This window comes from Dromaius novaehollandiae, chromosome 2 (genome assembly GCF_036370855.1).
Source record: "Dromaius novaehollandiae isolate bDroNov1 chromosome 2, bDroNov1.hap1, whole genome shotgun sequence".
NCBI lineage: Eukaryota > Metazoa > Chordata > Aves > Casuariiformes > Dromaiidae > Dromaius > Dromaius novaehollandiae.
In genome coordinates this window covers 58,158,360-58,183,940 of record NC_088099.1, presented here as the reverse complement: position 1 = coordinate 58,183,940, position 25,581 = coordinate 58,158,360, and the positions used below count along the sequence as shown (strand labels likewise).

The 25,581-nt window shown below is 40.0% G+C and overlaps 1 long non-coding RNA gene across 1 annotated transcript in view; it reads left to right on the top strand.

Annotated features, from left to right (window-relative positions):
• Positions 1-25,581, top strand: part of LOC112996087 (uncharacterized) — a 70,789-nt gene that overhangs the window by 40,977 nt on the left and 4,231 nt on the right. Inside the window, exon 8 of the long non-coding RNA XR_003262343.2 lies at positions 1,053-1,102. This is a non-coding gene — a long non-coding RNA (uncharacterized LOC112996087). The remainder of the gene's footprint in view (positions 1-1,052; positions 1,103-25,581) is intronic.

Here is a 25,581-nt window from a genome sequence, read left to right as displayed (position 1 = left end):
TCTTAACACCTTGGGGAGTTGTGCAGTATGAACATTTTCACTCAGTCTTTCAGCATCTCATCGTTTATTCATAATGACATTGTAAAAATGCAGAAAATTACGCAAAGAGCAGTCTTTAGGAGAAATTCGTTCATACTTTTTTTTTAAAAAAAAAATGTGTGTTTATATATACAGAAATATGTGCACCTGTATAAAAGATTAAATTTAATAACACACTTCTATATTATATTACATTGTGCATTACGTTCTATGGAAGATTTTATTAAACCTAAGGAAAAAGAAAGATATATAAAGCAGTATCTTCAGATAAGTATTGCACACAGTTGTCTCAAATATATGTTTGCTTAAGGTATCTGTACACTTATTGTCCCATCGAAATGAGTGAGTTTAACATTTAGTAACAGAAAAGGAAGATTATCATATATTTTTCTATTTGACTGTAGAATGGTACCACCAGGAAAGCAATTTATAAGCATTGTGGGTTAAGTTCATAATCACTGGGCCAGTTACTCAAAAGAGAAAAGGAAGCAACATTGTTTCTGTTTGAATGTTTCTGCTCTCCTTATTAATATCTCTTTGAACTGAAATCACTTATGTTTTGGTGAGACAAGAAAACCTCATCCCAGCAAATGTCACTGTTGCAAACTCGACCATGGTAAGCACTGGGGGAATCTCTGACCCTTCCTGTGTTCAGCTGAAAGACTTGGTCCCGTAACATTCAAGGGACTCTTCGGTTATTATTCTGTTATTTATTTTAGAAAGCATTGTAGGCCTCTGGTGCAGTTGGCTTTTGTGCTAAAGTTTCTCTATCATTGCTCTAGCAAGCAGTTTCAAACAAATCCCCCGAATATATTTGTATTTTAAAAGAAAATGACAAGAGTATTTAGTAAATCAGAACTTTATGCTGAGAGCATACTTCAAATATAAGTGGTTTGCGAATGGTTTAATATCAGTAATTTCAGCACGCTATAATATATTTGACACCCATTTTGTAAGGTATTATATGATGGGAATAATTTCTGCTTAATTAAGGATTTTTTTTTTTACAATAGGAAGAGGTCAAGACAAGGAAGGTCTGAAGAAGAAAATGCTTTTGGGAAAGGTAAGAAGAAACTGTGTTAATGTTTTTTTAGAGGTTTCATTGATTTTCTGTCCCACTAGAAAAAATTGTTCTCTAAAGTTTCTCAGGTTGACAGTTTTTCTTGTTGCAACTACAGATCTTCTTCCACTTCTTTCTTAACATGTTTAATTTCCATCTTTTTCTCTTGATCTTTAAAATTAAAGATACTGCTTAGCCTCCCATATGTTGCTTTAACAATGTGAATTTCCCACTTCTGGGCCTTCCTAGATTCTATGTTGCCTTCTTCCAACATATTTGATAACAAATGTGGTTTTGCTCTAGGTAATCGTTGTCCTTGTCTGCCATTTTGATTGTCATACCACTCTTTCAGCTACCTGTAATTCCTCAGTATTAAGTCCAAACTCTCCGTACTCGTTTAAAAGCAGTGTGTCTTTTCCTTTCCCTACTTATTTGCCTTTGTCCATCGTCTTCGCTTTCTTTCATGGTTTTTGTTCCATCAAGTGTGGTTACTGTTTTTTGTTCTGTCAAATTCATTTGCTGTTTTGTTATCTTCTTGCACAAACGGCCCCACCGTCTTTCATCCTGCCTCTTAACCATGGAGTATCCTTTCTGAACTCATAAGCAGCTCTGTCCTCCATCCCATTCAAGTTAGTCTTGTTACATTCACCTCTACTGCGATGTCTTTGGGGAAAATTGCTGTTGGTTTCCAGTTAAAGAAGTGAGGAGTTATGCTGACTGTGTGCTCCATTCTTTCTCCCAGCTTAGTTTACTCATCTCTCTTTTTCACTCTTTGGAGCAGAGATGTGGCTTTCTTATAGATTTGAAAAGTACTTAGGGCAAATTTTACCTGGTACTCAGTATTAATAGTGGTTTAATCATGTCCAGGGTACTTCACCATTGGGAACTGCTTCTGTCTAATCCTTTGGTCAAGGACACATACTCATGACACAAGGCTGGGAGTCATCAGCAGTATGAAGGGGGTTTGGGATTGTGCATAGAAAAAGCTGGATGATGTTGAGAATTATAAATGAGATCAAATTTATGAGTGCAGGAGATAACATCATGCATTTGGGGACTATTACAAAACCCCCCTGCTCTAAGCTGGGAGATCATCAGCTGGAAACAACTGAGAAACACACGGGAGTTAGTCATGGGCTGACTCTGAGCTGTGAAGGTATAAAGAGACAAATGCAATCCTAAGGTGCTTCAGGAAAGATATTTCCAGATAGGGAAATATTACCAGCTTCATGCAAGGATCTGATGAGACCTTGTTTAAGAGAGAATGTATGGTTTCAATTAACAGTATTCAAGAAAGATGTCCTGAAACTGAAGCTTGCATAGACAAGGCTATTAGGACAATCAGGGGAACGGAGAGTTTGTTCTACAAGCAGCAGCTAGAAAAGGTTGGCTGTTTGACTTAACAAGGCAAAAACTGAGAGAGAGTATGATTTTTAATTTTAAATATATCACAGCAGAAAATAACTTTTTAAGATGAAGGCCAGTGTTGGCAGAGGAATGGATGGGTATAAGCTGGCTAGAAACACATTTAGGGTTGAGGTTAAGAAACAAACTGCTGACTATTAAAGCAGTCAAGCTCTGAACAGACACTCTGTGGGAATAGTAGGGACACAAAAATAACAGATGTTAAGATGAAGCTGATTAAATTTGTAAAAGGGATTATATAACAAGGCTGCTGCTGGTAGCCAAGGATTAGGCTCAGTGAGCCAGGTGATCATCCTAGGCCTATAGTCTTTGGTTCCTACAGATTCTACAGATTCAATTTTTTTTATTTGCACACATTTTTAAGATATTGTAGAAATATATCTTAAGTAGGAGATTCAGACAGAGCCACTCTTTGCTTTTTAATGTCACTTAAAATAGAATTATGGCTGTATTTTTTGTTAATTGGAAGACAGGCTTTTATTTAATGAAACTTGGGATTGGAGTTTTGGTTTACTTCATTGTTTTTGCAAAAAATTTCCCTGCCTTTCAGAAAAATATTTTTTTTTCTCAAGATCTTTTGTAGAAAGGCCACTTGCACTTCAGTCATTGTTTCAAAAATATGAGCCATTTGCGGAGTGAAGTATGTGTTTGTAACTGTGGTTACCTTCTGGAAGTAAACAGTTTTCTTCCTTGTCTTGATGAGGGGTTTGGAGCAGATGCTTTTTAAATTAGGTTAGCTCAACTCAGCTAAATGGACTTGACTGAAATTCTGCTTTTCTAAAATTGAGCCATAGGTGTTAAAATGTTTCTGTTGAAACAATCTGTGTAAGTTAATTCAGACTGTTGAACTAGTTTGGTTAAATAAAGCTTTTCTTTTTCTTTTTTAATTGTCATACATTTTCATTCCTTTGAATTTCATCCATCTTCTGATAGGAACAAAATAAAAATTACTGAAAAAAATCTTCTTTGGACAACAATTTTTTTTATTTAAGAAAGAAAAGCTAATGATTTATAGATTAGTCTAAAGCAAACTTCAGGATTTAGCTATATAAGGCCCTAATTTGTCTTTTAAATAAAGGATTAATGGTGTTGACTTCACTGTTTGGAAAAATCTATTGCAAGTGGAAGATTGGGATGCAAGACAATTTCCAGTTACTCCTATCAGAGGACCTAATGAAAGGCGAAAACCATAATAAGAGTCGTAAAAGTATTCTCCTCCTATGTGCTCTAAAAGGATGAGTTTGGCATTTGATGGGATGCCAGTGTGCTCTGTTGACTGCTGTTCTTTAAAGCCTTATAAAGAAACAAAACTAACAAAAGATGCTACGGACAATATTGCACCAACGAGTGTTTCTTGGATGTCAAACACCCTCCAGCCCACAGCACTTTGATCTCAGGAACAAACTATAAAGAACAAATAGAGTAATTTTTCTTACTTGCTAACATTTAACAGTGAGGTTGATGAACTTCTGGAAAACTAGCATAATGGGCATGCCATTTCCATTTGTTAAATTGTTTTGACAAGGGCATATTTCATTTAAAGAGGCTGTTTTCTATTCTTTCCCTTTTTGGTCTCTGAAAAAAGTAGAGAGGAACCAATACAGAACTCCACAGCTCAGATCAGCTCACCTTCCACATGAGCCAAAGTGGAAAAAATATTACTTAAATACTCTCTTTTTTTGCAAGGGCGGGAGATTGCAGGGGGAAATAAGAGAGAGGAGTGCATAGACGTTATAGCTGTGTATTTGTGAGTTTTGGCTCAGTCAGCCTTTTCATTCAAAGCCTCTGTTTCCATTAAACTTGCCAAAGAAAATGTATGAAATATATTAATACACAATGTACTCATTACGGATGGGAGCACTGACTTAGAGATTATCAGAAACCCTCTAATGCTCTCCCTATAACTAGACCTGAGCATGTTGGCAAGCTGTACTGTGCTTGGTTAATATTTCCCATCCACAAAAAAGGTGCTACTTTTACATTTTGATACTTCTGCCCTTTCACATTTCATTAGGGTTTGAAATTGCCAGAGTGGAAGAGGTTCCATTCCATGTTGCTAGCTCAAATCCCATTACAGGGTGCTGGAATACTCCTCCAAAACCTGTTCTTGCAGGAATGCTTTTCCCAGTTTGCAGATTTAGGGCTTTGGCTTGTTTGGTAGGCATACGAACTTTTGGTACACTAGAGCTCAGACTCTATTCACAGTATCTTCTGAAATTCATTGTGCCAGGTGTCTCTGCCTTCCTAGACACTAAATATGTTATTTCAGGTGTAGCTTAACATACTTGAGTAAGAAATTTGCAAACTTCAGACTTTCTTGGAGTCACAAATTCAAATTCTGGCAAGATTTATCTCGAGCCTTTCAGTGTGAGGAGGTGCTGATTTGTATAACTTCTGGTGGAGAACCTTAAAATGCCCAGAGCTTATCTGCTCTTTCTGAATGCACACTAGCAGTCCCTAGGTGTAAGAATCTGGGTTTGCTCCACCACGGTCTCATTCTTTCCCACCATTTGCAGTGTAGTGTCTTTCCTTCCAGTTCAGAGGTAGCTGTGTTTCACCAGTGCTGTGATTACTCTTGCCTGAGAGACCCTATCCTCTCCTTGTTACACAGGCCGATTAATCTGCCAGCCTCTGCTCCTAATGGGTTTCTTTTTCAGAGAAGACAGCAATGACCAGAACCATTGGTGCAACATGACTGTATACTTAGGCTTTTCCTGGGCAGAAATGTCCCCCTGTCTGGCAGGAACTCTGGTGGATCCTTATATTTGATTTCAAGTCTTTATTCAATTATACCCTGCAGTACACTAAAAATAAAGCTCAAGATACCTAGTAGATGTTTCTCAGATTCTGTCCTGACTGTTTGCAGAAGGAGAAGTATTTATACTGTCTAACTTCAGGCATTTGACATAGGCTATGGACTGCTTTCTCTTCTGGATCTATTTGTGTCATTGCACAGGGTTACTGCCTGCAGCTGGGTATCATCTGTATGTGTGAGATTGTTGCTAGCTTCAATCAGTCAGCAGAATTGCTATCTGTTTTCAGGCAAAAGGAGCCATTCTGCAAAGATCTTCCGTTTATGCGGTACTGGCTAGCCTGGCTTATTCTCCCCAGTTTGGTGCACCTTTTCACATTTTTAATAAAACTTAATTACAAGTGGTTGCACACTTGCAGTTGCATGTTTGGTTGCAAAGGTTTCAACACTTGTGAGTTGTTCTGCCTGGGGGAAGTGGTGGCTAAGGTAGGAAAAAAGTTCTGCTAGAGGCAGACCTTCTCCAGTGACTATTTTTTTTCTGTCTTCTGAAAATGCCTTCTGTCTCATGGCAGTTAACAGGTGATTTCAGTGGAGCATGACATCTGCAGCTGAATCTCTTACCTTCAATTTCTCATGCAAACAGAATACAGCAAGGATTGATTAGGAAACAAGTACTAAAAATATCTGTAGTTAATTCCATTTTAAGCTTTGGCTTGACAGAGCTTCTGGGTAAGTAAAGAGGAATTGTGTACAACATGATGAATTTCCTGATTTTTGTTTTTAAATGTAATTGACCAAAAGGATTTCTGGAAATCACTTATTGTAGGAGGCTTCCAGATTTACTACATCAGTGGAAATCCTGCCACGTTAGGCCAAGGGACTTAAACTATCAAAAAGTCAGTTTTGCTTAAAGATTTATCATGTACTGTCTTTCCAGGAGGAAGTGTTTTATGTCTTCTTTAAGATTTTCCTTTGTGGTTCTTTAATGGATATGAAAGCAAGCTAAACTTTGTGAAACTTTACCTCAGACATGTTGATATGAAATAGATATAAGCTTAACTGTGCCTTTAGGCACACAGGGAGTATTTGCAGGTAATGAACAAGAGGCACAGATGGCATGTGGGAGATTTCCAGGAAACATCCATGGTTTGATATGATATCTGATCCTACTCTAAATGCACTGGAGAACCACCTCTGTCTGGGATGCAGTGTGCTGATGATACCTTTATGTTCGCCTCTCATGAAGAACAACTCAAAACACAAGAGAACATGTTTCTGGCAGGTACAGATCTGTGCGGCTACACTCATTTGCCCCCTCATTAATAATGTGGTTCAGTTATTTTCTACTGGTAGCACTGACAACTTTCATAAACTTCAAGCAAACAAGTATTTCACATTTCAGTATGACAAAATACTACTAATACCACACCCCAGAGAGTACGCTGTTGAGTATTTCCTCAAAAAGGCACTGGAATTGAGTGAACTGTGAGAACCTTTCTGCCTCCTCTGCTCCTGATTATTTAGGCAATATGTGAGGTATGTTATTTGCACAAGGAGTCTTGCCCTGCTGCTAACTGAGCTGCTAATTGAGCTGCCAGTGCTCTGTGGGAGAGCAGGACAGCCTATTCTGCCACAACCGGAAAGCAAATTGCCCTTTATAAGACTGCAGCTGGAGTGAAACTTATCCATCCCTCAATCAAAACATTCCTTTTCTGAAAATCTCTGAGTAGGTGAATACCCTTTCACTGTGGAGAAGGAATTCCCACTTTGTAGGCAAAATTCCCCCATGTCTTGGGCAGAAGGCTGATGCTTGAGGATTGCTGGTACCTCTGGGGAACTTGCCTGCTAGCTGCAGAAGAGGGGTTGCTGTTCCCCTGACCGCAAACACCTCCATATCCCAACACAATATGCAAAGACTAACCGGCTGTGCTGATAATGTCTGTGAAGGGCAGGGTGGAGACCACCTTGGACTGCCATGGACACCATCCATGGCCAGCATGAGGGCTGACCACCAAGTTATGTGACAGTGTCTCCCAGCGATGTGCAGGGTGCTCTGAGCAGGGGGGCTCAGTTACAGATTCTCTGACTCCTTTGCTGGCAGAAGGTTTCTAGTCTCCTCTGTGCAGGAGCTGTGGGTGACAGCTATGGGAGGGGGTGGGGGCATTTATTATTAGGGACATTGCTGCTTGGGTGTCTCTGTTATTGCAAACATAACAATTTCTTTTAAATATAATCTTAACATTTGATGCAGTGGGCTTGTAATGCTTGTTTGAGGGACAATATTTCTACTGCAGTGATAGGTTTTTTTTTTAATTAACCATTTTTTTAATTACTGAAATATTCTGAATGTTAATGTAGGTGGTTTCTTTATCTGGCTGTGTGAGCTTAAACTGTGTTTGCATTACTGAAGACCAATTTGCCCTTCTTGTGAGCAAGATCAGTTGTGTGTCAACGCAACAGTCATAAATAGGTCAGTACCATGCTGAAGTACATTCCTCCTGGGTCGATTTTCTCCAGAATTTTGCAGTGTCAGTCCTTGGGAGCATACGAGTCTTTTCCACATACAGTATGGGTAACACAATAGTTAATTTGGTCAGAGCTTCTCAGAGTTTGGGCTCTGCTGTCTTTTGCATTATGGAAAGTCTTCATCCTTGTAGAGGATCTTGATGGCAAGATTGAGGTCTTACTTGATTGCGTACGCCTCAGGGAAATGAAATACAATAAAGTTCATTTCCCTGCTTTTCTTCAATGTCTTTTCTGCCCTCCGCAGAGAGACTGTAATACCCCTTAGACTTCAGAATGACCAGAATGCAAACTTCTCTGAAGTATAGAAGTGTATGTGGTTTTTTTTTCCTCTGTACACATGACATTTTGTAACTTTTCCACTTGCCAGAATGCCAGTGCCTGAAGAGAAGTTATTTCAGCCTGATGTCTGGATTTGAGATTCAAATTTCTGAAAGAACTCAACAATTTGGTAACCTCATCTTTGACTAGAAATATTAAACTAGATTCAAAGTGATGCAAAGTCCTGGCATCATGCAGAATTTCTAGTGAATTCTGGATGTGCAGTTTGCTAGACTAGGGATAAGTATCTTTTCAGTGGGGGACTGTAGCTTGTCATTTTGGACTTATCAGTTGGTAGTCATATTATTTCCTCCAATGTGTTAAAGTCATTAGTATTCTTGCTTAGCTGTTTGCCTCATACCATAAAAAAAAAAAGGGTAAGTAATACTGTTTACTCCTGTGCTACCTTCTGTCTTAAGAATGAAAGTGTTAGATACATGCATGCCCCACATAAGCTCTGTTTACAAATGATAAAATTAAAATAAAGAGGGACTAAATAACTTTTAAAACATGTTTCAAGAAGCCTGTGATGAACTGAAGAGTAACCCTGATCTTGTGACTGAAATAGTGCTTTTACCATACTTTGATGTTGATGGCTTTTTGAAAACCCTACTTGTGTACTTACCATGCTGGTTGGTGAAAGTGACTGGGAGAAGATTAAGAAAATTTTATGTAATTTTGAATAAAGCAATAACAAAAAATCCGGTCACCATTTGCAGGCAGGCCTGTAGGTGCTATTTGGCATTTGAATTGTGGCTTTTCTTGTAGACAAACTGAGATAATCTATTGGTTATATCAGCTGAAATCAGTCACCTCCGCAACTTCTCTAAAGGGAAAGCTGGTTCCCTTGGTGGGGCACTGGATAAAGTCTGCAGAGATTTGGGTTTAGGTCTGCATTGGTGAGGCCTGGATCAAGTCTGCAGCATGTCTTTCTACATGCTATAGCATATGGTAACATGTGGATTGCACTTCTCTCCTGCCTTTTTTCCGTCTTATCTCTGACTATTAAGTACCTGAGGACTAGAAAGATTTTTGCTCTGCCTATGAATGATGCCACCACAGGGCTTCTAGTTGCTACTGTATTACAGCGAGTAAGAATGTTGGTTCCACAAAGTGACAATAATTATCTAGAAAAGCCATGTTAAAAAAAAAATAGCCAAGTTGTTATGAGCTCTTGAATTGTATGGCTGAATTTTGGCATGCTCCAAGGAAGTGCTGCATTTAAAGCTCCAGAAAAGAGGTACCTCCTCTGTCTCTGATATACTGTCTTGAGTAGGAAGAACAGCTTTCTCATGAAAAGATTTAGTACTTTCCCTTGTCCCACCTCATTTTATATCAGCCTTGCTTCATATCCTTCCCTTTGATTTTGAAAAGGCAAATGTGCTGAATCCTGGTGCAGGTGGCAATTTCTAATTGCCGTTAGGACTGTGAGCATCCTTTGTCCTTGGAGGTGCCATCACGCTTGCTGCTGGAGCACTGTGCCATGCGCAGAGGTTGAGCGGGAACTATCTGGGAGAAGAACAATGCGGTGCCCTGACAAAGTGCCACAGTCAGCTTGAACATAACTTACCGTGTCAGGGAGGGAGAGCAAGAAGAAAGCGTGAGGCATTCTAATAAAAGAACTAGTACAGTGGAGATTCATTTTTCTTAGAAAGAATCTTAAGAAGTTCGTTCTTTCTTTTTCTTTTTTTTTTTTTTTGTCTGTATTATCAAATCCCTACCTGCTGTGTCTGTCTCTTTCTCTATTACTTTCAATATGCATTGCAACTTCTATTTCCTCCTTTGTTTGCGTTAGCAGGATGGGTCTTTCTAGAGGAAGGCAAGGGGACCTTTTGCTGGCCTATATATCAAATAATTTCTCACCTTGTGAATAGTGGAGGAGGCAGTCCAAATCCCATAGCTGTGAGTCTTTCTTTCCTTTCTCTTGGATGGTACTTCGAAGCAGGGACAGGATGGTGTTGACTTTGCTGCTGCATATAGTTTGATAAATGCACACAAATCCAGGAAGTGATCTGAATCCTGTATGAATTCTTTTGTTCCCAAAGGGACTTCCTGGAAAGGAAACAATTAGGATGTTTTTTGTTGGCTTTGGGTTAAGGGAGAAGGTTGCTATCAGATTTCTTTCCTGCTGGCATCTAAGAAACCAGTCCCTTAAGATTTCACATTCTGTGTGGATTCGTAAAGGAAGCTTAACTGAACAGATTTTCCTAAGGGATGAATAAAAGTCATTCAACACCAGCTACAGGTTAGCCAGGAGTAGCTGCATCAAGCTTGCTCTGGCAGTAAAAGCACCTGTGTAACCTACTATGGGCTCCTGCTTTCTGCACAGATGCTTCCTGATGTTACTAGCAAACTGCAGCAGTCTGAAGTGCCATAAGCCCTTCTACAGGGGAGACTTCCCAGCTTCCTTCAGAAGCACTGTTTCCTTATGCTATTATAATGTTCTTAAACTTGAAAATCATTTTGGGGAGGGGATAGAGAGCGTCAACCCTCAAATCTCCTTTTGCCCAAGATTGTTAGCCATGAACAGACTATGGAGCAAACTGCTGTGATAAGATGGTGTAAAACTGGAGTAATTTTGTTTACACTGATTGAGTGAATTTTTGCAAGTGAGCAAAATCTGGCCTTTTATGTTGACTGAAACATGTCTGCAAAGCTTGATTTGATCATAAATTGCCGGTGTGCTCTACTCACTCAGACAAAAATGTTAGCTTAGTTTAGTTGCTGGTCAGTAGGGATTCTGACTATATTTCATCACCAGACCAAAACAAAGCACGCTGTACAGACCTAGCTAATCTGCCCCTATATGGTTAGAAAATATAAACTGCTGGAAGGAACCAGGCCTTAATGCCAGTGTCAATGTTTGTGTCTACACAGAAGGGCAACTGCATCCCTCTGTCCTGTCCTCTCTTACCTAAACAAGGAAACCCATTGGTACACATTGCTGTTCTCTCCCTGCCTGTACGCTCAGGTTTCTTTCCACTAGCTTCTGGAAAGAAAGGAGGGAAAGCCTCTGTAAGGAGAGGGGCTGACAGGAGAGAGTACCTCACAACTGGCTTTTGTCTGCCTCTTGCCAAAGGCCAGAGATTGATCCTTATTGTATATATCTGGCAAGAGACTGATTCATGTAAATATGTGTTAGCTTCTTACATGTTACCTCCTCCAGTCCTCCCTTGTTTTATAGCTCTTACATATTTTCTTCCTTTTTTGGAAGTTGATGTGTTTTGCTACGGCTTGAAAGGTGTGAGAAACCTTCTTCCAGAGAAGGAAGGGGCATGTGGTGTAGGGTCAGAGTGACAGATACCAAATGGATGCCATATTACTAGCCAACTTTAAATAATTGCAGTGTACTTCTTGGCTGTTTCATACTGTTTCAACCAAAAGGTGGAGAAAGGGAATTAAGGCAAGTGCACATGAGAAAGCACATTACATATACAAGTGTATCTTGTAATGAAACAGGCTGGGGGCTGGCTGGTTGGGAGCAGCTCTGCTGACAAGGACCTGGTGGGCGGCAAGCTGTACGTGGGCCAGCTGTGCACCCTGGCAGTGATGCAGGCCAACAGCACCCTGGGCTCCATTGACAGGAGCACAGTCGGTAGGTCAAGGGAAGAGATTATCCCTAGCAGGGGCACCAGGGACTGGAGCCCTTGTCCTGAGAGGAGCGGCCAAAGGACTGGAGATTGTTCAGCTTAGGGAAGGGACAGCTTCAGGGGGGGCCTGACAGCAGCCCCCCAAGGCCTGCAGGGAGCATCAAGGAGACAGAGCAAGGGTCTTCATTAAGATGCATGGTGGGAGGATGAAAGACAGTGGATATAAACTGAAATGTGAGAAGATGAGACTGGATATAAAGAGAAACTTTTTTTCACCCTGAGGACCGTACTGCACTGGAGCAAGTTGCCCAGGGAGGTTGTGCAGTCTCCATCTTTGGTAGGTTTTCAGACCCATCTGGATACAGCTCTAGGTGACCTGATCTGAGCTGGACCTGGTTGAAGCTGACCCTGCTTTGAGCAGGAGGTGGGAGCAGAGACCTCCTGAGGTCCCTTACCACCTGAAGGGCTCCGTGAATCTCTGATAGTCTGCACTGATCTCTAACAACAAATGACTGCTACACTTAACACATAGTGAGTGTGTATAGAAATGTGGAAGTGCTGTCATGGAAAATTAAAAGCACTGTTTGTGTAGGTAAACAAATTGTACAACCGAAGTATTAAGTGCAGCTTAAAAATGTATTTATTTAGCCTGAGAATTAAATTAGGTGGTCATGACAGTGAAGCATTAGTATAAAATCCAGTGGCCTGGTTTGACTATATATGTGACTATGAGAAAACCTGTGTGTTTTTGCAGTATTAAAGGAGGGAAGGTGCAAATGATCCCTCCCACAGTGGCCTTCCCACTTGCCTGGACAGTTGGACGGACACTTGGCTCAGCCTTCTGCTTGAAGCAGTTATGGAAAACTGACTTGAAGACACAGTTTTGACTCTGGCCAAAAAAGGAGGACATGAGGATATGTGATGTTTTCAGTATTGCAGCCTGTTATTTAAAATCAAATAAAGTAAATTTAAAAGCAGATTAAAATAAAAAATTCAGATCTGGCTGTCAGTGTTAAGCATGCCTGTGTCAGAAGAACTTAATAGGCAGGAGTTGAATTCTACTTAGTGTTACGGTGGATCATTTTCAAAAGACTGGTCTGTATTTGAATTGTCAATGTCCTCAAAATTCAGGGACAATCGTATTCAGAATTTGAACCTCTCTGTGGTCTTTCAGGCTTTGTGTGCTCATATTTCCTGCTCTTTGTAGTTGTTTTCATTGTAGGAGTTGATGGGTAAAGGTTGAGAGTGGGTAGACTCCTGCTTTTCTGCTGAGGTATACCTGAAACCTTTGAATTACAGACTGTAAACTGTCATGGGGTGCTTTCAGTTTTTCACTGAAGTAGCATTAACCCCTGCCATATCACTGAGGGCCATAAAACAAATGTTACAGGGCATCCACTGAATTTAGCACTCTTCGTTAGTATTGCCACACAGAAAACAGATGCAGAAGAGTTGCACAAACTTAAGGGAAGTGTTGCTCTGGCAAAGAGAGCATAGTCTGAGGCCAAAAATGAATTATTTCAAGGGAGAACTAAATGCTGCAGCCATGTGATAGATGGAGGAGACTGGTATAAATCACAGGATAAAATAACTGCTGTGAAGAATGCTCCTTGTCCTACAAATGTTCTGCAGTTATGCTCCCTCCTAGGATTTATAAACTATTTCAGTCTTTTTTTTTTTGCAGAACTTCTCAACGGTGTTGAATTCTCTTAATCAACTACTCAGGAGAGAATTGAAAATGGCAGTGTACTGATGCTGTAAGGGAAACCAGTAGATTCAGGGATGAATTCATCTCTGATCTAACCCAGAGCAAAATATTTTGAAAAGAGTAGGATTGCACTGATGTTACTGTGAACAGAACTTGTCCTTTGCAATTTAAGATGTAGGACCTGGTTTTGTGGGGGTGTAAATTACATCCCAAGCAGAAGTGTGCAAAGGTGTAATTAGCACAGATGTGATATTTTGTGGGTGTGCAATGCTGGTGAGAATAGGCAGGAGTATGACACGGAAATAACTCATGTTGCTACGTTCCTCTGAGGAGACCTGTTTTGCTTTTGCATACATGGCTGCAACCCCTACAGCAGCTAAGGGGATTTCCTGACCGAGAGCAGCCTGAGTTTGGTCATGGGAGCATTCGAAAGTATGTAAGCACACGCTCAAGTTAGGGTTTGATTTAACTAATGCACAGAGTGGGCAAAAGCATGGTAACTCGCAACCAGTTTGGACTCACGTAGAAAGCCTTGTGAATACAACTCTCATTATTTCATCATTTGCACATGCATTTTGTTTTTAACTTGTATCAGCAGTTTACTTTTGGAAACCACCACAGTTACCAGATTTTTCCCAGGGACTCATTGAGGCTGTGCAGGCCTGTAATGCTTATGGCATTGACCTGCAGATATCTTGCAAAGTTTCGCTGTCTGGGCCAAAATTAGCAATATTGCTTACCATTGGCATACATGCACATTGGCATCCTACTCTGTTGTTCCACCTGAAAAACTGCAGGCTCAGAAGAACACACAAATATCATGCTTCTGCACATCCGTTGGCTTTGAAGAAATTTCTCCCACCTGAGCGTGATGCTAATGAGGTGGATTGGGTCTCCTCAAAATCTTTATTTATTTATTATTATTATTATTATTTTAGCAAATTCTACAGTGACCATTAGTCACTGTTCTGTCATTCCAGTTTTGTGGTGGCAAAACACAAATGTTTCTAATCGTGGCTGGATTCCTGGTAGTGCTTCAGATGGGCAGGCAGAAGTGGTGAGAGCCAGGCTATGCCTGGGTTAGAGCTGAAGGAGAAAAGTCAGCCTGTGTGATGGCATGAAAACTGTGCAAGGATTTGTCTGGCAGGCTGGGAATCTTGGGCGTCATTTTACTTTAAAATTCAGGCAGGCATAAAGCAAAAGTGCACTTGGCTTCAAATATTTCAACATACCCTTATTCTCCATCATCCCTGAGATCAAATTTGGTTTGGGCTTGCCCATTTTTGATCTATAATGGAAAAAAACCCACATTCATTTGGGTGATTTGTGCAGGGAAAAATGAATTGAACTTTTTCCCAAATCACCAAAAAATGCTGAGGGAAGGTTGAAGACAGTTCTAGCTCTATTCAGATAATTTAATACACCATTAACACACACTGCTGTGGCATGATTGACCCAAGTATCTGGAAAACTGTATTAGTTTCTGGAACATATAAACTATAAAAAGATAAAATTTTATCAAGCAATGAAATAGTAGATACAGGAAAATCTCTGAGCGGTCCAAAACAAAGAAACCTCTCTGCTTATCCCTATAGCTTGTCAAGTGCATGTTACCCTGGCATTTTACTCCCCATATAAGCTTCGCACTCTTGGAGTATCTGCTTCATGATCTCTGTTGCTGGTATGAGAGTTTCTCTTGGGGTGAGCAGTCCTGGTTTGAGACTTTTCTGCACTGAATGGAGTCTAGTTGAAATGAGCAAAGTTAAGAAGTTAAGCCTAATCTGTGCATGGCTCCTCTTCAGCAGTGCTGGAGCCCTGGGTGTTTGAAATGTCCATGTGCTTTAAACAGCACCCTTGGATTAGTTCATCTTTTCTGAGGGTGAATCAGGAAATTTTTCTGGCTATCCTTCTTCAACTCTAAAACTGCCTTTAAAATTGAACCACTGAAAAATGCTGACCACTGGGGACACTTAATGGTTACAACTCCAGAGGAGGAAGAGACAGATTATAGCACTTCTCCCTGTAAAAAGGAAAAACTAAAAACAAGACTTTCAGAATTAAAAGGCAATGCAATACCCTTCTCTTAGATTTTTCCCTCAATTATTTGCTCACACGAAGGCTCATGCAATAGTCAGTGGTCCAATTTAAACTATTTCTCCCCAGTGTGGGAAAGATGAAAGAGTGTTTCCAATTTGTAAATACTGTTGAAAAACTTGTAGAGTTTTTATTGCTGAATTTGTATTTAAATTGAAAAAGGCTTTATGGAGTGAAAATGAAAGGCTTTTTTTGGCAGAAAATTTACATGTTTTAAAAATGTTCTGGGTTTGAATGGAAAAAAAAGAGTCTGAGCAAGAAAATATGTTCTCCTACTAGTTTATTTTTGTTAATAGGATTATTTGTTTTTAAAAAGTGATTTTTTTTTTAATTGAAAGTGGTTATTTAAAACCAAAGCATTTTTCTTTTTAGGTCTACTTAGAAAAATGCAACTGACTTACTAATGCTTGCGTGGATTTTTTTTTTGTAATTAAAAATTTTCACTTAAAAAGATGTCACTTAACAGAATCGTAGAATAGCTGGGGCTGGAAGGCACCTCTGGAGATTATTGTGTCCAATCCCCCGTGTTTGAGCAGGGTCAGCTAGAGCAGGTCACCTGGGACCAAGCCCAGTTGGGTTTTGAATATCTCCAAGGATGGAAACTCCACCACCCCTCTGGGCAACCTGCTCCAGTGTTCAACCACCCTCCTAGCGAAGAATTGTTTTCTTGTGTTCAAGTGGGATTTCCTGTGTTTCAATCTGTGCCCATTGCCTCTTGTCCTGTTACTCGGTGCCACTGAGAAGAGTCTGGTCCCGCCTTTTTTACACCCTCCCTTCAGATATTTATACACATTGATAAGATCCCCCTGAGCCTTCTCTTCTCCAGGCTGAACAGTCCCAGCTCTCAACATCTCTCCTCTTCTGGAGACATGCTCTAGTCACCTAATCATCTTTGTGGCCCTTTGCTGGACTTGCTCCAGCAGGTGCAGGTCTTTTTTGTACTGGAGAGCCCAGAACTGGACCCAGCACTCCAGATGTGGCTTCACCAGTGCTGAGCAGACGGGAAGGATCACTTCCCTCGACCTGCTGGAAATGCTCTGCTGAAAGCAGCCCAGGGTACTGCTGGTTATCTTTGCCACAAGGGTGCATTGCTGGCGCCTGCTCGACTTGTTCTCCATCTGCTTTGTCTGAAACATGTTCAGATATTACAGTGATACAGATCTATAAATGTTTAGCAAAGAAACATAAGCTGTTATCTTAGCTGTTGCCCTTTTATTGGAGTCAGTACCAAAACCTCTGCTAAATTCACTAGTCTGAGTCTGTGACAGAGGAAACAAACCGTTGGGTTCAGGAGAATTTGTTGAACTATCTATGCCCTGGAGGATAGTTCCCTTAAACATGTCTGTAAGGGAAAATTGTATTTGGTGGCCCTTCTTTCTGTCCTCCAGAGTGTTCTCAAAACTTGAATGTGTTGTCACAGGAAAAAAAAATGGGATAAGCTTTTGTAGTTAAATATCCTTCAGGTTTACATCCGTGTTTATTCTCTGTGAGCACTATAGAATTTTAATTTAGGTCTTTCTACCTAGACAGGTGCCTAACTTAGAGCCATAGCTGATACAAGGGCTTAAAAGAAACAAAAAATTTAAGGCATAAAAAATACTTGTAACAGTAAACTACAGTCTGGGGGTGCATGCATCTGCTGTCTGGGAAGGGAAGATGACTGACTATTTTTGGACTTGTCGATATATGAATTGAGGAATTCACCTCTAAAATAAGAATTTAAAATATATTTTTGACACGTGAGTGTCTAATGAGGGATTCTTTAGAGATACGTAGGAAGTGATTGGCCTAGCAACTGCTGCTTATAGAAAACTAGTAACTTTCTGGTTAAGATGTTACTCTAAAAACTGGGAATCCCTACCTACCTGAATCTACCCGATACTTAATTTTTGTATGCCATGATTCTCTGTATATAAATTTAGGATAAGAACACATCTCTATTTGTGCTGAGGAAAATGAGACTGTAGATATCAGTGGTTTTGCAAGTCCCTAATATTACAATAATCATGATAAGGAATTGAGAAATGCTGTAAGTAGCTGTTCATGACTTAAACTGAATAAAACCGAGGGAAATACGATTTATTTGAAATACAGAGTAGGATATGTTTTCCTAAGTGCCTGGAGGTATCTTACTGTGTTGCATGTAAATGTTGCTGGATTCATCAAGAGTAACAACAAAATTCCCCCCCTTTTTGATGAAGAATAAATTTTCTACCAGGTAAAGGCAGAAGAGAACTGTGTATGCTGCAGAGTGAGGAAGTGCAAGAGCACAGGCCATTCTCTAGTATGCGATATACAGGAGTCTGTAGATTAAACAAGTCTTTGAACAACTCAGATCTGAGTTTAAATTTATCTTCTGTCACAGTAGCAGACTTTTTCAAATATTTTTCTTCCTATGCAAAAACAAACTCTTTCAACGTGAGAATGTTGTAACTTACTCTCTGATGTTTTTGGCCTACTCTAGTCCTGTAGATATTTTGATCTTTTATTTTAAAATAAGATTTATTAAATATTAAATTAGCATTTTCTCAATTATTTTCCTGAAAAAGATACTTTTCGAGGAAATACTTATATCTTCTTTGATATAGCTCAATTGGCTGTAGTTATTACAGGGAAGTCAAACCAGATGCGGCTGGAGTCCTCATCTGCTTCCACTAAGGCTGACATGGACTTAATGTTGGAGTATAGCTTTGATGACAATTTGAATGGGAACTCGGAGACTGTATTTCAGAGTTTGAAGGGTTCAGTACTGATGGAGCCTTAAACTAGGTGGTTTTGTAATTTGAGATTTGAATTGTTCTCTAGAGCTGCATGAGACTGATAAAGTGCTGTAGATAAAATGAATTTAGCTGACAGATATGCAACATATGCAATATATTTTTATTATTTCTTTATAAAGGTAAAGCCAAATGCTGAAATATTTATTCATTTGTATCTCTGTCCTTATCCAGACTAAACTCCCATAACCTGTCTCTAATTCATTGAAATAGTTGGAAATTTATCTCCATAAAGACTGTAGGATGTGATCCACTTTGCTTCAGCTTTGCAGGCCAGCTTCATTCAGATTTTCATCTTAATGCTGTCACAGATGCATGACAGTTGCATGAACTATGTGGGGTTCTTGGGAGTATGTTTTCCCTGGTTTGTTAGCTCTCACATCAATATTGTCAAAAGTTCCTAGTTTAACGGTTTCAGTCTCTGATTAGTTCTGCAGCTATTACAATATGAAGGTTTTTTAAGAAATATTTTATGGATGTTTAAAAAGTTGTGTTTCTGCCTCTGGCCTGCTGTGTGACATCAGCCATGTCACATTAGCTGTTTATGATCCTTTTTCCTTTCCCATCCATGTTTATCTCTAATTTTCAGGGACTATTCTGAATTTCACTCACTTTTCCTAGGTGGTTCCCTGAAACATAGGGAGATAACTTACCTATGTATTGTGCTCAGTGTTTCAGTCAGTTATGAGTTATATGTTTCTGTATTTTGTAGTAAATGCTAGAAGTGTCTTGTTATATCATCTCAAGATGTGCAAGAAATATTGACATGGCTATACCATTTATTCTTTGACAGTCTCTTGCATCACAGTTTTTAATGTGCCACTTATGTGTAAAATTTGCACAGTGATGTTCCCAGCTCAGTCAAATGCAAACCTAGGTACCTTGGAAAGATGCATTGAAATATTTAATATAACTTGCCTGTTTTACTGTATTTTACTGTAGTTTATATATATTTACTATATTTACTGTAGTTTATTTTCTTGTAATGACAGACCAATGATTTTGACCACTAGTTGTCTAGATAAGTAAATCTCCTCTCTCCAGTTCCTCCAGTTTGACTCTGCAATTGATCTGTATTACAATCAAATTGTTTTTGAGAACCTATTTTTCATCCCTCACAGTCATGTAAGGCCTTTGGATTCACTGGAATTCGTACTTGTTTTCACTGGTGTTCATTTGGATCTTGATGTGAAATAGTTTTTCTTACCCTTTTTTTTTTTTTTTTTTAATAAGACCAAATTACAATTTGACCGCTTTCATTATAGATGATCAAACAGAACTGCAAACACAATTTTCGGATTAACATCCATTACAGCAGAAAGAATTCAGTGTCAGCCTTTGCCAAGAGCTGTCCAGAACCTAATTATTCATCATTAAACTGCAGCCTGAAGACACAAAACCAGACCAGAGGTCTGCTGTATAACATTGCCATACATGCACATAATAAAACAGAGGGATTGATCCACAAGGGACTTGGGTCTCCGTTTCTGCTTCCTGCTCTTCACACTATACACACAGTAGTTAAAATATATTAAGTGTTCACAGTGAATGGACTTTTACCGTTGCTGGTCACCTGCTTCCCTTCCTGGTGAATGCCATAACCGCTAGGCTGCAGACATGCTCTCTGCCTTGTTCTCCTTAGCTTGACAATTCATTATGCCATGCAAAGGATAGCAGCTTCAGTGGGAAGGAGAGAAAATGTTCCTGTGGGGCGCCTCATGGCCTGGCAGCTGAAAGGCTGTCCTAAAAGGTGGGAGGTGTGAGGATGACTTCCCTCATTTAGCAGAGGAAAATGATGACACGCTTGCAGAAGGGCACCTCTTTCTTTCCTTGATCCTTTCGTGGATGTCCCCTGGTGACGTACCCCACCAGCTGACAGTGTGAACAGCCAGGGTGGGTGAAGAGTGGGAAGGGAACAAGGAGCACAGAGGCAGCGAGTGCCGTGCCTGGGCTTATGTAGCAGGTTGGGACAGAGGCAGGCAATGTGGGTTTCCCCATCTCACTGCAAGGTCTCATTTCCTGGAAAAGATTGCCCGTCTTATAACCTGGTGTAACTCAGGTATGTTATTTGGCAATTTCAGTGACTCCTTTGAGATTCTGGAGTGCAGGAATGAACCTCAACATACCAAGGATTTTTTTCTGTTTACATGTTAGAGAGTACTCCAAGCAGTGGCAGGGAGCGTGTGGGCAGCGTGGGAGCTGATTCAGTGCTTTGGTTCACATTCGGACAGATATCTCCACAGTAAAAAGAGCTCATAATTTACTGCCTGCCTTTTAAGCGGAGCTGAGCACCTGCAAACTCAGCATGACAAACGAAAGCTAGGGAAACTCAGCAACTCTGAAAATCAGGCCCTCAGCAGTCACAGTTTTCTATGCAGAATTATAGTGAAGATATGAACAAACGACACAGAATTAGAAAGAAAATATGAACAAATTGGTGTCCCCTCTGACTGACCTGATGAATGGCAGCTTCCCACTTCCCATTTATGCCCAGCACTTGTACATTTTACTGGAAATGATTCCTCGTGATGAGAAACATGAATAGGCGTTAGGCTGTTCTTCCTTTCAAGGATGGTAGGTGATGAATTTGAAGCAAGTATAAAAATTAAAACACTAACCACTCCATAAAATTGCATTCAGTAAGCCTTTAAACTAATCACAGTTTGAAACTGTAATGCCTAGAGCTAAAACAATTGTGTTTAAAGTGACAAGGGACACCTACATATAAACTCCCATTAATATGCTGAGCCTTGTTTTCTGTTTGCTTTCTCCTTTCTTTTGAGTCTTAGTCTTCTATAATAACTGTGGGACATGGCCAAATAATATGGAGAAATCTATGTGCTGCTGCAAAGGTGAAATCTGCAGCAGGAGGAAACATGTCCTTGATAAACCATTCAACCGCCTCTGCTAAATGGTCATGGTTCCTGCTGTTACTATGGGGGTGGTAGGCTGCAAAATTTCGTGTCTCAGTCTTTCTCCCTCCTGGCATTGAAGACTTGAATTCAACAGTTTCTTTCTTCTTTCCTCTTTTCTTTTTGGATAGAGCTGGAGAAAATACGAACTCTCTCACCTTTCTATATCCTCTGCTTGCTTTCTTTAGAGTATTGTATTGCCTTTTTCAGAATTATCTCCTTTTCTTTAAATCTTTAAAAGTTTGATTATAACAGCCCAACAAGATTTCTCAGCCAATGGACCTGGGGCTAGAGACCTATATGCCCTTTCCATTTCAAAAGTGTCAATATCTTCAGAGTCCAAAACAGCTTTCAACTTTTCTTTCTTCCTTTTTTTTATTTAATAAAATCAAGTCAGTAAAAGTAAGTTCCAGAAATTCCTCCCACCATTTCTTCTGCCGAATATACATAGATAATTTATATGACAGTGGATTTTCAACTGCCTGCAACCTTCTTGAAGTGTTTGCAGTTAGCTGTTTAGAAACCACCTCTGCAATAAAAATGGATCCGAAATGCTGTTTTCAGCACTAGATGCTATCACTGAAATTATTCTATTATGATTGAAGTGCTCACACTCTGAAAAAACATCAGAAAAGCATCAGTGGCTACAAGTACCTGACTCAACTGTCTTTCACCTCAGTTTGCACATTCATAGAATTTGTAAAAATGCATTTACATCAGGATCCCATGCCTCTTCCCACCTTCCTCCTTTTGGCTCAAGACATCTTTGCTTTTGGGAAGCTACCTTAGGCCTGGAAAAACATTGTTTTTCAGCTGTATTTCTCCCATTAGTCATCTCCATTTTTCAGAAATAGCCCTGCATCCTTCTCTCTTTTTCATAAATATTTGGATTACCTTCTCACCATCTTGTCCTACTGTACATTGGAAACTTGTGACTAGCACCTCTTTCAGACTCTGGAGTTTCAGGAATCCAGCTCAAAATGATCTGGAAGCACCTGGCTTAAAAGCACAGGTTCTCAGCCTCTTCTGAAACTTGCCCTCTCATAATGGTACCCCTACCACTGAGCCACCAGTCTGTGACTCATGTCATGGCTGGTGGCTCATGATGGAAGTAGCTTTCCCTGGGACTAAAGATCAGTGTGGATCCACGGTGGAACCAAATTCTCAATACTGTGTCCTCAAAGCACAACTAAGTGGTACCTATTTACATGAGGATCTATTTATGAGGGACTGGTGTTGTAGCTGTCCCACAGGATAATACTGCCTTTCACTTCTTGCTAGGGTTGCATCCAAGAAATGAATGGAGGATTAAGCATGCAGTTCATACTAGGAGCAATAAACTGGCAGACTAGTAAGCAAGTAGACTTCTTTAACCCTCAAGATTAAACCCTAGGGGCTGACTTACTTAATGAATACTAGTTTTTGGCCTATTTCATAAAGATTGTTGTTCAGGCACTTATTCATGTCTATCTCTGATGATGCTTAAGGGTACTAGATGAAGAACTACATGATTCAAATTTTGACATAATAATGACTTTCTGGCTTAAAAGCAAAAACTTGGTTCTTTTACCATTAGTGGTAGATCCTCTTTCCTCCTTTTAAATGTAGGCTTACCAAATGCAAGGTAAAGTTAAGCTAAATAAAATAGTGTATATATTTGTGGCTGATCCAGATTGAGCAGGAAACCGATGCAACAGATGGAAAGATCTTTATTAAGGGATGATGAGATTTTTGAAAGTTCTTTTTGCTACTTTCCAGTACATTTTAAAAGGAAGTTGCAGTTTCTAATTCTCTTTTTTAAAGATGAGGAGGGGCTTGGTGTAATTACATTGGGCTGATTACTTCTTCAGGTAAATTTGAGCCATTCCAGTCATGTTATGTGGTTGGTATCCATCAGAAAACATGAAGGTAACAAGGATAGAAGCTGTTCATGAAAAGCTAGTGAAATCAAGCCATGTAGGCACACTGTATTCAGCAATAGCTGCCATTTGTACTATGCATGGTAGTCTGAAAGTTATCTGTATATATAAACTTTATTACTTTAATTATACTGATATAGCTGAACTGATACAATAACACCTAATCTTTCTTCATTGTTAATATGATTACATCAGGCCAAAGTGTAATGGTGCTTTATATATTTCATCAATAGCTGTATTGCGATGGAGGGAAGGAGTGTACATAGTGTGTCTGTAAATACTCTTTAAACTGGCATTGCTATATCCAGAAAAATAGTTAGTGCCTTGTTTGTATTTCTCTTTTAGTAGAAGGCTATAGCCATACATGGTCTTGGGGAATCAAGTTAGCCCGGCTAAACAATCTTTTTGTGCTCAGCTTTTCAATACTGTCCCCCCAGCTGAGGAGCAGTAACTGGCTGCATGAGTGTACCTAGTTTATTTCAAAGCCAATAAAACAGGTTAGATTAAATTGCCATTATAAGAGCAGGGTAAATTAGCCCACGCTGGGCTCAGGGCTTTTATGCTTGGCTTGTGTCCAGGTCCAGGAGTGCCTTGTTAAAAAACGAGTTTGAATGTCTCTGCATTCCAGGCACTTCTGTGACTGGTGTGCACACATGCCCCATGATAGTTTTACTGATTGGACAATATTCATTTTTGTATTTAATCACCTAGAAACCTTTTCCTGTTAGGGTTCTTGCTGACTATGCATGTATCCATTCCTTTCTCTGATTTTAATTTTTTGGATTGTCATAGAAGATTGACCTTCTACTCTTTCAGATACTCTTGCCATTAGATACAAAGCATATGTATTGGCATAAAAACTACCGTATATGGAATGAAAATTACTGGCAGTTCTTGAAACACATTCTGTGCGTGGAAGCCTGATTGTATGTTGGACAGTGGCAATTGTAAAAAATAATCTTGAATACTTTACAGTATTTACAGTATAAATCAGTGACCTTTACTTCTGTGAGTGATTGCATTGATACCAAGGTTGTCAAGTGCTAAGCCAAGCTGAAACTGTATATTGTGTGAAAACAAAGGTACATGCCAATACTTTGTGCCAACAAACAGCATGGCCTAAGTGAGGGTGAATTAGGAGACTGGTGAGGAGATTAGCAGGTTAAGGTGCAAGAGTAAGAGCTTGTTTGTGTGAGTAAAGGTTGATTCCCACAATCCTCAAGGAAAAAGTTTACCGAGACGCATGTGATGCACCCAAAAGGCTTGTAGAATTCCCTTGATAACTGGAATATCTCAAAACTTCTCTATTCGACTTCCACGAGTTGGAAATATTTTTAGGATACAAATATAGGAACTGGACCAAATTCAGCTTCCAGGGTATTGATCTCATAGCCACTGATCTAAATGGAGATTCTTTGGGGTTTTTGTAGTATTATAGAGAACAGAATTGTTTCCTCAGATACTACTGAAGGCTCAGTAATGAGTTTATGTCGATCTTGTCCTGGGTACAGAACGAAGTGAGGGTCATGTAAACTAGGGTGTGAATTCATGTTAGGTGCTGTGCAGTAGCTTTCTGTCTGGCTGTTCTTCGTCACCTTGTGCCACAGGGACACCTTGGAAGGGAAGCATGCAGGTAGACCTTGTGACAGTGGTATAGACATATTGGTGTATGTGGGAAGAGAATCAGACTAGCATTGCTTTGCAGAGGAGTGCTGTTTTTCCTGCCTTATATGGTCTGTTCTGAAAATACAATAACAAAGCAGGTACAATGAAAGCTGGTCTCATTTCTGCATTTTTGTATGTTCTCTAATACTAGTGAGAGATGTATTTGCTAGTGTTAGTGAGAGGTGTTGATGGATAGCTCAGAAAACTGAAGTCCTGTGTGTGTTTCCTACCTGGGCACAGGCATTTCCAGCTAGCCCCATACTGCCTCAAGCAAGAAACCAGAGAGGGAAGAGGAGCCGCTATTCCAGCAGACCCTCTGTGCCCCTCAACTCTTCTCTCTGCCAAAAGCGGAAGCAAGCTTGGTAATTAGTAGCATCCATGCCATGGGTTTTGCAATGCTGGCATCTGTCCCTTGGGGATGAGTCTCGTAACACCCAGTGGTTTGCACCTGTACTGCACAATGGCAACCAGAAGGCAATGTGTTACTCTCCTCACCAACCCCATCTGGACTGTCACCAGCAGAGCAGAGGCAGAGAATGGATAGTCCCATTAGGGCTGGAATTACAAACACCCACAGAGCAAAAGAGTATGCAGCTCATGGCCGACAAAATGGTGTTTTCTAAGAATGAATGGGAAGCTCAGCAGACGGGAAATGTGGAAATCTGGGCTAACCTGTAGTGCTAATAAAGAAGTACATGAGTTACCAGCCCCCTGCACCATCAAATCACCTGTGATTTGTTTTCTTTTGCACCAGAGTAGCTCCTGACTACTGCAGATTTAAACCAGTGAGAGATGG